Genomic DNA, 13,692 nt, shown 5'->3' on the forward strand with positions numbered 1-13,692 from the left:
TAAAGATGAAGCAACTTCCTGATATTAGTAGCATTATCTTTCTTCACCCTAATTTCCAATAAGATAACAATGTTGGGTCGGAACTCTAGGATACGGGAGCTAATTTCCCTGAGCTTACCCTTTTTATTTATCCCCCGAATGTTCCAAGCAAGCATCATCTTCCAATATCTTGGTACACCACATGATCATTCTCAACCCCTAGTGCGTCAAAAACATTGGTGCATTGAACTCTTATTGGTGTCCCTTACTGAATTATCCAATTTTATATTTTTTTTATAGGATTTCTTATAATTTATTATTTTATTCTCTTTTCTTTTGTCCCATCACCCGTTATAAATGATATTTGTACATGATGCTGGTATACAATGTCAAACGCCAATATTAAAGTATTTGAGTGTTCAAATAACTCCATTCCTTTAAATAAAGAATACAATCAAGCTCATGACATCCAATTAGATAGTAATAGTAATGACTTGTACATTAATTCATTCAAATAAAAAGTCATCCACCTTTGAATGCACAAGAAAACAAGCATTACAAAGCCAGCAGCATAACTAACAAAAAAACCTAAAAATAAAAATCTTCGTTGATGCTTGTCGGCAACGTAATTGATTGGTCATGAAACACATGCAGTAGGCAACAGACACATGGAAATGAAACCAAACATTTTCTTCTGCACAAGTCAAATTAATGAATCAAATCACCAATAACACAATTCTCAACATTTAATATTAAAAAAACAAAAAGTGACGAACTCGTTTGGTTGTGCGAAGGAGTTCTGGAGAGATTTTGTAGAGATCTTCATCAACTGGTTTTGGAAGTTTCGTTGGTAAAGAAGCCTTACAAACGACGTCGTTTACATGTAATGTCTTCTTCTTTTTGTTCACTGCCTTCCTTGGATATTCCGTTACATTGTACACTTTCCCCTGTTTTCTCATTGCTGTTTCTCTGTTCCTCGTCTCCTACAAATAATAATCACACATCTTGTTCTTATCTCAACCAAACAAAATGTACCCCAAAAAATTAAATAAAAAATATAGGAGCCATGTGTTATTCAGACATCATGTCCTTTCTCAAACATCACTCGTGACAACATTTGTTTATTTAGTACCACACAAATGCAGAGCAAATATTTATTTCTAAAAAAATTGCAAATTTCTCCATAATCACATCTCTGACTCATGATTATCATGGATTCACAAAAATTAATAAAACAAAAAGAGGTTACCTTTTGAACTCTTATTGGTGTCCCTTATTGAACTATTCCTATTCCTCTTCCTCTTCCCTTACTGAACTATTCCTTTTTATATATATATTTCAGCATATTAACTAATATATCTAACATAGTCAAATATTAACATATATTAACTAATATCCAACAAATATAAACTAATAACGACAAAAGATTCAAAGATTCATATATTCAGATTTTTAAAAAACATGGAGAAGAAATGTGTACCTTAGAGGAAAAATTAAACAACTTTGAATCTTTGATTTTATTCTCCTTGCAAAAGTTTAAATATTTATTAAAAAAATAGAAAATGAATAAAATATATTAAAATTCGGGATTTGATATAATCCAAATATCAAAAGATTTTTTTTATAAAAAATACCTTTTAAATAAGCCTGTTGAAGATTTTTTGATGAAAATTATGAGTTTGGTGGTGGAAGAGTGAGGTTAATGACGTGACATTGGGGGGAAATGAAAAAACCAGACAAGTAGAAAGAGAAATAGATGCTGAAAAGGTGGAGGAATGTGGAAATGAAAGTGGTGCATCAAATATATGATTGTATTTGAGGGGGCTCCCCATGCCAGTTGAACGATAATAAATAGTTAGGGTAGCTCCTCACAAATTATAATGACTTTATTAAAGAGACTGACGTGCGCTCAGGTGATGGGATAACGTGCAGATGCAACTCAAATTAGTTAGGGGTTGTCCCTCAGAAATGCAACAGAAATATATGGCTAGGGGTTACCCTTCACAAATGTAAACACCTTAATTAAAGTGACTGACACAAAGTAGTTGTGACAGGACAATTTTAAAATGGTTGAAACTATTAGCTATGGGTTTCTGTTTCCCCTTGCTAATGTTACCGAAACTTTTAGCTAGGGGTTTCCCCTAAAAAATGGTCAATTTCAAAATTTAAAATATCCCTTCTTAAGATTTGGAGGGGTTGCCCCACACAATTTGCTTTATTAATTTTTTTATTTTATGCATTGCAATGGGATAAACCCCAAACAATATAGAAATTTAGTGAGAGGTTTTTCACCTCACAAATGCCCCGGACTAATCAAGCAATTTCTTGTAGTGGACAACTCGGTTGATCCCTCGTTATCAGTTTGTCCCTCTTTAAAACACTTTATTAATGCTTTCTCACAACAAATGTCTTTTTATTAACATTCTTTATTGACTTTCTATTAATTGAAAAATTCAAGTGTAACAATTATATTATATTTCCATTAAAAAATGTTTAAAAACATATTCGATGAATTTCATTTTCTAATTTTAAGTTTTAATATGTTAAATGTTATATTTTAAACCAAGCTTATTATTTTGCCGCATATTTATAATATTTGAATTAAAAAATTTAATATGTCAATTTTAATACCTTAAAATTGATTGAAAATAAACCATATTGAATTGAATTTGTTGAATTAAATTTTTTAAATAGTTATTCATAATGGAACCAAACAATTTATATTATAATGTTTTCTTCAAAACCATTCAAATCACCTTGAAAACACTCATACATTTTAAGGTGGTTTTATTCATAATCAAGTTGATGGTTCTCCAATAAAACATAAATTCTTATTTCCAATACACTTTAAGTTCCAAAATTAAGAAAAAGTGCATCTTTTATTTTCAACAATCATAGAGATACATTGTAACTCATTATACAAAACAACAACACTTATTTCCAAGTTTAGAATTACACTGTCCACCTTTTACATATCCCTTATTGATGCAATCAGTAGAACAATTGGGACTACAACTCCCTATGCAGCAAAATCTTGGGTCTACGTCACTCCCACGAATACATATTGGCTTTTCAACTAATCTTGGAGTCTTCAAACTTGTAACAATTTCTGAATCAAACAAAGACAATAACATTTTCAATTAAATCTAGTAAGTTATTTATCTAAACAATATATTACAAAAGATAGAAAAAAATCTACTTACCAGATATCATAATAAAACTCATGCATAAAATAACCAGAATATAAGAAGATTGATAGCTTTTAGAAGTCATATTTTGAATTTAACCTTATGTGTTTACGTTTTATTTACAAGACACTAACATTACTTTCATTATATAGGCTAAAAAGTTATCTTAATGGTAATAAATATTAAAATTTTATTTTATTTTATTTTATAAAGATTATTAAAATTGAATATATAGTCAAATACAAAAATATATATGTTTTATTCTTTATATATCCTTTACAAAATTGAATAAAAAAATATAAAGTATTGACTTCTAATGAGATAATTGGTAATAAATATTAATATTTTATTTATACACTAGTTTTTAAAAATTGTTTTTGAAATGTGAAAATTGAAAAATTTATTTGGTAGTTTAATTTTCAATACTATTTTTAGTAAGAGATTAAAAATATATTTAAATAGATAATTCTTTTTAATTAGTAATAAAATATATTTTGTTATCTATAAATATAAATATAATTTAGTCACTAATTATTTAATATAAGATCTAAGAATGCATGTCAACTATTTTTTTAATATTAATTATATAATTAATTAAATATTATTTTAATAATAAGAGATTGACACATAATTTCAAACAAATGATTTAAATCATTTTCATGACATTCATCATTACTATTTTTGTTTATAACTAATCACTTTCTCTTCCTCAATTTTATAAGAAATATAAATTATACTATAATATGATTGAAAATTTTAATTCTTATTGATTTTTCTTATTAAATTAGTTTTATTATTTAAGTATTATTAAAATTACAACTTTTCTAAGAAATATTGTAAGAGTATTTTTAGTTAGAAGCATTTTACTTTTTAAATATTCATGTTTAATATCTACTCCAATTGGAAAATAAGTGATAGATTTTAAAAATCGGATTGAATCAACGGATCAAATTGATTGAATTGAGAATCGGATGAGTCACCGATATATATATATATATATATATATATATATATATATATATATATATATATATATATATATATATATATATATATATATATATATATATATATATATATATATATATATATATATATATATATATATATATTTCAGCATATTAACTAATATATCTAACATAGTCAAATATTAACATATATTAACTAATATCCAACAAATATAAACTAATAACGACAAAAGATTCAAAGATTCATATATTCAAATTTTTAAAAAACATGGAGAAGAAATGTGTACCTTAGAGGAAAAATTAAACAACTTTGAATCTTTGATTTTATTCTCCTTGCAAAAGTTTAAATATTTATTAAAAAAATAGAAAATGAATAAAATATATTAAAATTCGGGATTTGATATAATCCAAATATCAAAAGATTTTTTTTATAAAAAATACCTTTTAAATAAGCCTGTTGAAGATTTTTTGATGAAAATTATGAGTTTGGTGGTGGAAGAGTGAGGTTAATGACGTGACATTGGGGGGAAATGAAAAAACCAGACAAGTAGAAAGAGAAATAGATGCTGAAAAGGTGGAGGAATGTGGAAATGAAAGTGGTGCATCAAATATATGATTGTATTTGAGGGGGCTCCCCATGCCAGTTGAACGATAATAAATAGTTAGGGTAACTCCTCACAAATTATAATGACTTTATTAAAGAGACTGACGTGCGCTCAGGTGATGGGATAACGTGCAGATGCAACTCAAATTAGTTAGGGGTTGTCCCTCAGAAATGCAACAGAAATATATGGCTAGAGGTTACCCTTTGTTGGTGCAAAGGTAGAATATTATTATAAAGAGAATGACGGCTACAAACATGATAAAAGTTACAATGATTGTCACCCTATTTATAAGCTAAAACTAGGGTTACTAGAATAGGATAAAATACTAAAATACCCTCTAACAAACTTAGGGGCTAAGAAAATAGTACAATTAAATATGAATTACTTCTAATACCATCCCTTAATTCATATTCCATCAAAACTTGTAACACCAATTCCATCCCTTAATCTGAGAAATTGATCAGTCTTGATAGCTTTTGTCAGAACATCTGCCAACTGTTTCTGAGTGCTGCAGTGCACAACTTCTAACAGTCCCCTCTGAACTTGATGTCTCAGAAAATGATACTTGGTCTCAATGTGCTTGCTTCTCCCATGCAACACTGGGTTTCTGGCAAGATTGATTGCAGACTTGTTGTCAATCATCAGCTTCAGAGGTTTGTTTACTTTAATCTTCAGATCCTGCAATAGATTCAGAATCCACACAGCTTGGCATGCAGTAACAGCACCTGCAATGTATTCAGCTTCACAAGTTGACAACGCCATAACAGGTTGCTTCTTGGAACACCAAGAAATGGGACCTCCCAGAAATTTGAATAAGTACCCAGACTTACTTCTTCTGTCAACTCTGTCTCCACACCAATCAGAATCTGAATAACTCAGAAGTTCTGACTCATCCTTTCTTCTAGAAGGAAATAATACTCCATACTTCAGAGTTCCCTTGATATACCTCAGAATCCTGACAGCAGCTTGGTAATGGGACCACTTAGGTTTACTCATGAACCTACTAACCATCCCAACTGAATAGCAAATATCAGGTCTGGTATTGCACAAATACCTCAGAGAACCAACCAACTGTTTGAAGGTTGTAGCGTCCACATCCTTTCCATCAGAGTCAGAATCCAGTTTCTGATTTGTATCAGAAGGTGTGACAGCAATCTTACAATTCTTCAGTTCAAATCTCTTCAGAAGTTCTAATTCATACTTGAGCTGATGCAAAATAATACCTTTCTCAGAGTATCTGAACTCCATCCCTAGAAAGTATGTCATTTTGCCTAGATCAGTCATTTCGAATTCATTCATCAGAACTTTCTTGAACTTGGCTATCTCCTGTTCAGAACTTCCAGTCAGCATTATATCATCAACATATAAACATACCAGAGTCATATTTCCTTCAGAAGTATGCTGAACATAGACACCGTACTCCATCTCACATTTCTGAAAGCCTTGCTTCTTGAAAAATGAATCAATCTTCTGATTCCAAGCTCTGGGCGCTTGTTTCAATCCATATAGAGCTTTATATAATCTGTACACCATCCCTTCCTGATTCTTTTTCACAAATCCAGGAGGTTGTGACACGTAAACTTCTTCTTCTAATGGACCGTTCAGAAATGCAGATTTTACATCTAAATGCATCAGAGGCCAATTCCTGTTAGCAGCTATTGCAATCACCATTCTGATTGTTTCATGTCTTGCTACAAGTGCAAACACTTCAGAGTAATCCAGCCCAGGTTTCTGTAGAAATCCTCTGGCTACCAACCTTGCTTTATGTTTGCCAATTGAACCATCTGGCTTTAACTTCTGCTTGAAAACCCATCTGACGCTGATGGCTTTCTTGTCTTTTGGAAGTTCTGTCAGCTTCCAAGTCTTGTTTCTCTCTATAGCATCAAGTTCTTCTTTCATGGCCTTCAGCCAGAGCTTCTGCTTAAGAGCCTCTTCTGTACTTATGGGTTCAGAGTCTACTAACATGGCACACTGAATAACTTCTCCTTCAGAGTCTACTTCAGTGTCTTGCAGCATGTCAAATTCTGCATATCTTCTGGGGATGTTTCTGGTTCTTTGTGGTCTCTGAACTTGTTCAGAGTCTTGAGCTTCAGAGTTTCTAGCTTCAGATGGTTGACTTCCTCCAGAGCTTTGATCATCTTCAGAGTCTGACATATTTCCAGAGTCTGAATTGCCACCAGAATCTGGATTACCATCAGAGTCTGGGTCATCAGAGTCTGGATCATCAGAGTCACCTTCATCTTCTGAGTCTTCTCCAGAGTCAGACTCACTATCAGAATCAGAATCAACATCTTCAAAAATTCTTAACTCTGACCTTTCTTCAGAGGTTCTAACATCAGAATCAGATTGAGACTTATCCCAATTCCAAACTTCTGATTCCTTCACAATCACATCTCTGCTGAATTCAATTTTATTGGTTTCTGGACAATAGAGCTTGTATGCACCTGTACTGTGGTACCCTATCAGAATCATCACTTTGCTTCTATCATCCAGCTTCTGTCTTCTGGCTTCTGGAACATGTTTATAGCAAACAGAACCAAACACCTTCAGATGACTAACACTTTGCTTATCTCCAGTCCACTTCTGTATTGGAACTATTTCCTTCAACTTCTTCGTAGGACATCGGTTGAGTACATACGTTGCGGTGGCAACAGCTTCTCCCCAGAGCTTCTGAGGAAGCTTCTTCTCCTTTAGCATGCTTCTCACCATATCAAGCAAAGTGCGGTTTCTTCTTTCAGCAAGACCATTGTGTTGAGGGGTATAAGGAGCAGTAACCTCATGCTCAATTCCATTCTCCTCACAGAACTTCTGGAACTCTTTGGAGTTATACTCACCTCCACCGTCAGTTCTAAGAATCTTCAACTTCTGACCACTCTGATTCTCAGCCTTCATTCTGAACTTCTTGAATTCATCAAACACCTCGTGTTTAAACTTAATAAGGGATACCCATGTCATTCTTGTGAATTCATCAACAAATAACACAAAGTATTTATTCCCTCCAATCGATGCTACTGGAAATGGACCACACACATCAGAATGTACAACTCCCAAGGCATGTTTTGCTCTTGGAGCAGTTTCTGACGCAAATGGCAATCGTGGTTGTTTTCCTTCCATGCAAACTTTGCATGACTTTTCAGGCTTCTTAATTGCAGGAATTCCATGTACCAACTTCTTTGAATTCAGATGTTTTAAGCTTCTGAAATTCAAATGACCAAATCTTCTGTGCCACAGCTCACTCTCCTTCTCAGCACTTGTTGCACTAAGACATTCTGAGTCTGCAGTTCTGACATTCACCTTGAATGTTCTATTCCTTCCCTGTTCTGACTCCATAATCAACTTCTGATTGCAGTCATACAGCTTCAGAAGATTGTCCTTCATGGTAACTGAAAAACCTTTCTCAATTAATTGTCCCACACTCATCAGATTGCTTCTGATGCCAGGTACATACCACACGTTCTGAATCAATGCTGTTTTCCCATTGTTCAGAATCACTCTGACATTTCCCATACCTTCTGCATTAAGATATTTGTCATCAGCACATCTGATCTTTGTCCTTTTTTCAGAGTCAAAGTCAACCAGCCATTTCTTGTTTCCAGTAAGATGATTTGAACAGCCAGTGTCCATATACCACCAGTCTATCAGATCCATATCATTAGATTCAGAGGCCATCAATAGCACAGATTCGTCATCAGAACTTCTGGCTATATTTGCTTCTTCTGATTTTCTCTCCTTGTTTGACCAACAGTCTCTAGCAAAGTGACCAAACTTCTTACAGCAGTAACATTGGATTTTCTTCTTGTCATACTTCTCTTTTCCCTTCTGAGCATTCTTTTGTCTATCAGAGGTTGAGCTTTCTGACTTCTGACCACCATCAGATCTTCTCCTGGCTTCTGACTGCTTCTGATACCTCCTATCAGAAGTTGCTTTCAGAGCCTGCTGCTCTACTTCCCTTTCAGAAGTTCTCTCAATCAAACGCAACTCTTACGCTTCTAGACTGCTCTGCAGCTTTTCAATTCTCATGGTGCTCAGATCTTTGGAATGTTCTATTGCTACCACAATGTAATCAAATTGAGAGGTAAGGGATCTCAATACCTTCTCCATGATTGTTTCTTCAGAAAGAGTTTCTCCACACGCTTTCATCTCATTAGTGATCAGAATCACTCTGGAGATGTATTCGGAAACTTTCTCATTATTCTTCATGTTGAGATTCTCATATTGCTTTCTCAAGGACTGAAGCTTCACCTTCTTCACTGATGCGTCACCACCATAACATCTAACCAGTGTGTCCCACGCAACCTTTGCTGTCGTTGAATTTGCAATCTTCTCAAACACATTTACATCAACACATTGATGAATGAAGAACAATGCTTTCTGATCCTTCTTCCTTACTTCCTTCTGCGCGTTTTTCTGTTCATCCGTCGCATCTGCTGCTACCGGAACATAACCATCAGTGACAAGATCTAGAACATCTTGAGCACCGAACAGTACACGCATTTGGATCATCCAACGATTCCAGTTTTTACCGTCAAATACTGGAAGTTTGGTGTTCATGTTGCCGTTTCCGTTCATCTTTCTACCTTGCACAGTACACTCAGATTTCTCACACAGTGTTTCCCAACCCACAGAATTAAAATTCTGATCAGATTTTGTTCAAGATTCAACACGAATCTAAGAATCAAAATCAAACACACAAGACCTCACGTTCACTCGTGTTTCCCGTGTTTCCCAATGAATCCGAACCGGAGCTCTAGATACCAATTGTTGGTGCAAAGGTAGAATATTATTATAAAGAGAATGACGGCTACAAACATGATAAAAGTTACAATGATTGTCACCCTATTTATAAGCTAAAACTAGGGTTACTAGAATAGGATAAAATACTAAAATACCCTCTAACAAACTTAGGGGCTAAGAAAATAGTACAATTAAATATGAATTACTTCTAATACCCTTCACAAATGTAAACACCTTAATTAAAGTGACTGACACAAAGTAGTTGTGACAGGACAATTTTAAAATGGTTGAAACTATTAGCTATGGGTTTCTGTTTCCCCTTGCTAATGTTACCGAAACTTTTAGCTAGGGGTTTCCCCTAAAAAATGGTCAATTTCAAAATTTAAAATATCCCTTCTTAAGATTTGGAGGGGTTGCCCCACACAATTTGCTTTATTAATTTTTTATTTTATGCATTGCAATGGGATAAACCCCAAACAATATAGAAATTTAGTGAGAGGTTTTTCACCTCACAAATGCCCCGGACTAATCAAGCAATTTCTTGTAGTGGACAACTCGGTTGATCCCTCGTTATCAGTTTGTCCCTCTTTAAAACACTTTATTAATGCTTTCTCACAACAAATGTCTTTTTATTAACATTCTTTATTGACTTTCTATTAATTGAAAAATTCAAGTGTAACAATTATATTATATTTCCATTAAAAAATGTTTAAAAACATATTCGATGAATTTCATTTTCTAATTTTAAGTTTTAATATGTTAAATGTTATATTTTAAACCAAGCTTATTATTTTGCCGCATATTTATAATATTTGAATTAAAAAATTTAATATGTCAATTTTAATATCTTAAAATTGATTGAAAATAAACCATATTGAATTGAATTTGTTGAATTAAATTTTTTAAATAGTTATTCATAATGGAACCAAACAATTTATATTATAATGTTTTCTTCAAAACCATTCAAATCACCTTGAAAACACTCATACATTTTAAGGTGGTTTTATTCATAATCAAGTTGATGGTTCTCCAATAAAACATAAAGTTCTTATTTCCAATACACTTTAAGTTCCAAAATTAAGAAAAAGTGCATCTTTTATTTTCAACAATCATAGAGATACATTGTAACTCATTATACAAAACAACAACACTTATTTCCAAGTTTAGAATTACACTGTCCACCTTTTACATATCCCTTATTGATGCAATCAGTAGAACAATTGGGACTACAACTCCCTATGCAGCAAAATCTTGGGTCAACGTCACTCCCACGAATACATATTGGCTTTTCAACTAATCTTGGAGTCTTCAAACTTGTAACAATTTCTGAATCAAACAAAGACAATAACATTTTCAATTAAATCTAGTAAGTTATTTATCTAAACAATATATTACAAAAGATAGAAAAAAATCTACTTACCAGATATCATAATAAAACTCATGCATAAAATAACCAGAATATAAGAAGATTGATAGCTTTTAGAAGTCATATTTTGAATTTAACCTTATGTGTTTACGTTTTATTTACAAGACACTAACATTACTTTCATTATATAGGCTAAAAAGTTATCTTAATGGTAATAAATATTAAAATTTTATTTTATTTTATTTTATAAAGATTATTAAAATTGAATATATAGTCAAATGCAAAAAATATATATGTTTTATTCTTTATATATCCTTTACAAAATTGAATAAAAAAATATAAAGTATTGACTTCTAATGAGATAATTGGTAATAAATATTAATATTTTATTTATACACTAGTTTTTAAAAATTGTTTTTGAAATGTGAAAATTGAAAAAATTTATTTGGTAGTTTAATTTTCAATACTATTTTTAATAAGAGATTAAAAATATATTTAAATAGATAATTCTTTTTAATTAGTAATAAAATATATTTTGTTATCTATAAATATAAATATAATTTAGTCACTAATTATTTAAGATAAGATCTAAGAATGCATGTCAACTATTTTTTTAATATTAATTATATAATTAATTAAATATTATTTTAATAATAAGAGATTGACACATAATTTCAAACAAATGATTTAAATCATTTTCATGACATTCATCATTACTATTTTTGTTTATAACTAATCACTTTCTCTTCCTCAATTTTATAAGAATATAAATTATACTATAATATGATTGAAATTTTAATTCTTATTGATTTTTCTTATTAAATTAGTTTTATTATTTAAGTATTATTAAAATTACAACTTTTCTAAGAAATATTGTAAGAGTATTTTTAGTTAGAAGCATTTTACTTTTTAAATATTCATGTTTATATCTACTCCAATTGGAAAATAAGTGATAGATTTTAAAAATCGAATTGAATCAACGGATCAAATTGATTGAATTGAGAATCGGATGAGTCACCGATATATATATATATATATATATATATATATATATATATATATATATATATATATATATATATATATATATATATATATATATATATATATATATATATATATATATATATATATATATATATATATATATATATATATATATATATATTTCAGCATATTAACTAATATATCTAACATAGTCAAATATTAACTTATATTAACTAATATCCAACAAATATAAACTAATAACGACAAAAGATTCAAAGATTCATATATTCAGATTTTTAAAAAACATGGAGAAGAAATGTGTACCTTAGAGGAAAAATTAAACAACTTTGAATCTTTGATATTATTCTCCTTGCAAAAGTTTAAATATTTATTAAAAAAATAGAAAATGAATAAAATATATTAAAATTCGGGATTTGATATAATCCAAATATCAAAAGATTTTTTTTATAAAAAATACCTTTTAAATAAGCCTGTTGAAGATTTTTTGATGAAAATTATGAGTTTGGTGGTGGAAGAGTGAGGTTAATGACGTGACATTGGGGGGAAATGAAAAAACCAGACAAGTAGAAAGAGAAATAGATGCTGAAGTGGTGGAGGAATGTGGAAATGAAAGTGGTGCATCAAATATATGATTGTATTTGAGGGGGCTCCCCATGCCAGTTGAACGATAATAAATAGTTAGGGTAGCTCCTCACAAATTATAATGACTTTATAAAAGAGACTGACGTGCGCTCAGGTGATGGGATAACGTGCAGATGCAACTCAAATTAGTTAGGGGTTGTCCCTCAGAAATGCAACAGAAATATATGGCTAGGGGTTACCCTTCACAAATGTAAACACCTTAATTAAAGTGACTGACACAAAGTAGTTGTGACAGGACAATTTTAAAATGGTTGAAACTATTAGCTATGGGTTTCTGTTTCCCCTTGCTAATGTTACCGAAACTTTTAGCTAGGGGTTTCCCCTAAAAAATGGTCAATTTCAAAATTTAAAATATCCCTTCTTAAGATTTGGAGGGGTTGCCCCACACAATTTGCTTTATTAATTTTTTTATTTTATGCATTGCAATGGGATAAACCCCAAACAATATAGAAATTTAGTGAGAGGTTTTTCACCTCACAAATGCCCCGGACTAATCAATCAATTTCTTGTAGTGGACAACTCGGTTGATCCCTCGTTATCAGTTTGTCCCTCTTTAAAACACTTTATTAATGCTTTCTCACAACAAATGTCTTTTTATTAACATTCTTTATTGACTTTCTATTAATTGAAAAATTCAAGTGTAACAATTATATTATATTTCCATTAAAAAATGTTTAAAAACATATTCGATGAATTTCATTTTCTAATTTTAAGTATTAATATGTTAAATGTTATATTTTAAACCAAGCTTATTATTTTGCCGCATATTTATAATATTTGAATTAAAAAATTTAATATGTCAATTTTAATATCTTAAAATTGATTGAAAATAAACCATATTGAATTGAATTTGTTGAATTAAATTTTTTAAATAGTTATTCATAATGGAACCAAACAATTTATATTATAATGTTTTCTTCAAAACCATTCAAATCACCTTGAAAACACTCATACATTTTAAGGTGGTTTTATTCATAATCAAGTTGATGGTTCTCCAATAAAACATAAAGTTCTTACACACTTTAAGTTCCAAAATTAAGAAAAAGTGCATCTCTTATTTTCAACAATCATAGTGATACATTGTAACTCATTATACAAAACAACAACACTTATTTCCAAGTTTAGAATTACACTGTCCACCTTTTACATATCCCTTATTGATGCAATCAGTAGAACAATTGGGACTACAACTCCCTATGCAG

At 30.8% G+C, this 13,692-nt stretch overlaps 3 long non-coding RNA genes across 12 annotated transcripts; all 3 read right to left on the minus strand.

Annotated features, from left to right (window-relative positions):
* Nucleotides 1-291: 291 nt before the first annotated feature.
* LOC127110580 (uncharacterized) lies at nt 292-12,506 on the minus strand. Of its 10 annotated transcripts, none has more exons than XR_007797369.1 (4): nt 1,614-1,884; nt 1,460-1,504; nt 756-962; nt 292-673 (listed from the first exon to the last, which is right to left on the minus strand). It is a non-coding gene; the product is annotated as an uncharacterized LOC127110580 (long non-coding RNA). The 10 variants fall into 10 exon arrangements; XR_007797367.1 differs by lacking the exon at nt 1,614-1,884 and adding an exon at nt 12,306-12,506 and having other exon boundaries at nt 400-673; XR_007797368.1 differs by lacking the exons at nt 1,460-1,504; nt 1,614-1,884 and adding exons at nt 4,423-4,467; nt 12,306-12,506 and having other exon boundaries at nt 400-673.
* LOC127110579 (uncharacterized) lies at nt 2,840-3,330 on the minus strand. Its single transcript, XR_007797364.1, has 2 exons — nt 3,183-3,330; nt 2,840-3,088 (listed from the first exon to the last, which is right to left on the minus strand). It is a non-coding gene; the product is annotated as an uncharacterized LOC127110579 (long non-coding RNA).
* LOC127110578 (uncharacterized) lies at nt 10,493-11,042 on the minus strand. Its single transcript, XR_007797363.1, has 2 exons — nt 10,895-11,042; nt 10,493-10,800 (listed from the first exon to the last, which is right to left on the minus strand). It is a non-coding gene; the product is annotated as an uncharacterized LOC127110578 (long non-coding RNA).
* Nucleotides 12,507-13,692: the final 1,186 nt, after the last annotated feature.

This window comes from Lathyrus oleraceus, unplaced genomic scaffold, assembly GCF_024323335.1.
Source record: "Lathyrus oleraceus cultivar Zhongwan6 unplaced genomic scaffold, CAAS_Psat_ZW6_1.0 chrUn0004, whole genome shotgun sequence".
Taxonomy (NCBI): domain Eukaryota; kingdom Viridiplantae; phylum Streptophyta; class Magnoliopsida; order Fabales; family Fabaceae; genus Lathyrus; species Lathyrus oleraceus.